Below are 2806 nucleotides of genomic sequence, written 5' to 3'. Positions count from 1 at the left end.
TAATGTTAGTTGACTCAACAAAAATAATTCAAAAGCAAGCAAACAAAATAGACACTTAAAGATGAAGGAGCTTGAAGAACTGAAGCATTTTCTTGGTCTAGAAGTGGAGCGATCAAATAATGGGGTATTCTTGTCTCAGCACAAGTATGTAAAGAATTTGCTCCAAAAGTTTGGGCTACTTGATTGTAAGCCCATCTAAACTCCCATGGAGGTCAATGCCAAGTGTGTTCATTAGAAGGCAAAGATTTAGAAGATGTAACAATATACAGACAATTAGTTGGCAATTTAATCTACCTTATTATAACATGACCGAATATTTCATATATCGTGAGTGTTATTAGTAGGTTTATACAAAAGCCAAAGAAGCCTCACTTAGAAGCTGCCAGACAAATATTGCGGTACATTAAATAAACTATTGATTATGGTGTCTTCTATGAGAAAGAAAGCACATATGAACTACAAGGATATTGTGATGCAAATTATGCTGGAGATCGAGATACCTGTAGGTCAACAACTGGATATGTGTTTAATTTTGGCTTAGGAGCTATTTCTTGGTGTAGCAAAAGACAACTAACAGTCTCATTGTCCAACACATAAGCAGAATACAGAGCAACAACTATGGCAGCACAAGAATGCACCTGGTTAATCCAATTATTGAAGGATTTACACCAATCAACAGATTATACAATACAATTGCACTGTGATAATCTATTAGCAATACGTCTTGTTGAGAATCTAATGTTTCATGCTAGAACAAAGCATGTGAAGGTGCATTATTACTATCTGAGAGAGAAAGTTTTACAAGAATAGATTCAAATGATGCTAATAAAAACAGAAGACTAAGTAGCTGATATCTTTACAAAAAGTCTCAACAGTGTGAAAACAGAGAAATTTGAGAAGTTGCTTGGCATGACTTTAAAGAAGAATTTCTAGGAGATAATTAGTGTTGAGGGGAGTGTTAAAGTTAGCACTAATTATAGGATTTTTAATGTAAAAGAATATTAGATGTTGAGGAATAAATTTAATATATTTACTGTGTTATTTAGTATGAGTAGTTGAAAGTTATATTTAATAGGGTAGTTAAAAGTTGTATTTAATGAAATATTTAATATGGTTGTTGAAAATTGTATTAAATAGGGCCTTCGTATGGCTATAAATAGTCATACTTGTATTTAGTTTTTGTACTTAGCTTTTGTGTGACTGAGTGAAAGTGACTGTGAGAGTGAAAATGAGAACAGAGCTAGAGAGCTCAAGTGAAGAGAAGTGTAATAGTGCTATATTAAGTTTGTAAGCATTAATATGATATAAAATATACTCTGTAATTACCATTTTAAAAGATCTTATACACCAGAAGTAATCATGCTATTGTCATTATCTTATTTTAAAGTTTATTCGGAATGTGCTTCTTTATCCTCAAAAATCTACCCAGCCTATAACATTTGCATCAGCTATTTGGCTCTGCAAACCAAGGCCTGCGTACCATTTGTTCAAGAAACTTGGAAAAATGCAAAGGTTTTGTAGTCCATTGCTCCCAATTTCTGCTCTTCGGTTTCTACGTCTCTTCTTAATTCAGCTAATTGTTCCCTGCATTATGCTTCAATTCTGTCAAGAGAAGCCTTCTATTCTTCCTTGAGATCATTGATCTTTGACTCTATCTCTTCCATTTTCTCCCTCTTCCAGCATGATTTCTCTGACTCCAGCTGCCACTCTACCCTTTTTAGTCTCCAGGTAGCTTCCTTCTTATGTGCAGCCCATGCACGATGCCCTTCTTCCAAATCTTTGCAACACTCCAACTCGGATATCATCAAATTCTCAAGCAAGGACTGATCCATGAGGTGGAAAATTGACTAAAATAAAACCAATGTTATCTTGTCTTCTCTCAGGCTGCGACCAAGGGATTGGAAGAGGAGCTGCAACTGTTGATGGAGAGAGGCTTAGCATTACAGAAGGGGAGGGTGGCCTGACAACTGATGTAATGTTGGAAGTAGAAAGCCAAGGGGGAAGCAGAGTTGGTGCAGGAGCAGGGCCACTAGTATGAAGAACGCCCCATTGGAAGTGGCCATGAAAAATGCTGAGGTAGGGCATTCTTTCACTAGCTTCTCAGCAAAAGTCTCTAAAATCTTATTGTACTTGCCTTCGTCAATTGGTTCTACTGTCTTGTTGTTTTCCTTCTGTTCTCTATGCTACTTTTCTTTGAACAATTCCCACCACTTTCCAAGTCCCTTATCAGTTTGGCTAGAACTTGAGCAGCAATTTTCTTCCATTTGTTACCGTGTTTGGCTTGAAGTCGGATAACAAGACGTTGCTCTTCTTCAGTAAGGGATCCTTTCTTTATACCAGGCTTGAGGTAGTTCTTCCTCCTTTCTGAACAGGAATTGACATCCCTATTTAGGATTATGTTCATGCGCTGTGACACAAGATTCCACTCCCTTGGACCATATTGTTTAACATATGCACGTAACAAGGCTTCCTCTTCAGCTCTCCAACGCTACCTGTCCTTCATTTCCAGGTGCATTGCCTTGAACTCTTCATAATGTATCTGACAAATATCAAGCCAAACCATTAGTCTGCGTTGACCAAGAAATTGCAACTAAATACTCTACTAAATTGAAAATTCCACTACAAAGATACAAGCAAATAAGATAAAAAGGAGGCAAAAATAATGCAAGATGGACAGATAACCACCTAAATAGACACCAAAAAGATTGGCTCCACACTGCTTATATTTTTTTCTTTTTTTTTTAAAAAAAAAAGGAGGACAAATGTAAACAAGTACCATGCACCCCACCGATTCATATATAAAACC

At 36.6% G+C, this 2806-nt stretch overlaps 1 pseudogene; it reads right to left on the bottom strand.

Annotated features, from left to right (window-relative positions):
* Nucleotides 1-1333: 1333 nt before the first annotated feature.
* LOC110621740 lies at nt 1334-2503 on the bottom strand (annotated as a pseudogene).
* Between the last annotated feature and the right edge of the window lie 303 nt (nt 2504-2806).

The sequence above is a fragment of the Manihot esculenta genome, chromosome 8 (genome assembly GCF_001659605.2).
Source record: "Manihot esculenta cultivar AM560-2 chromosome 8, M.esculenta_v8, whole genome shotgun sequence".
Lineage (NCBI taxonomy): Eukaryota > Viridiplantae > Streptophyta > Magnoliopsida > Malpighiales > Euphorbiaceae > Manihot > Manihot esculenta.
Note: the sequence above shows the minus strand (reverse complement) of the source record. Positions and strands in the feature narration are given on the sequence as shown.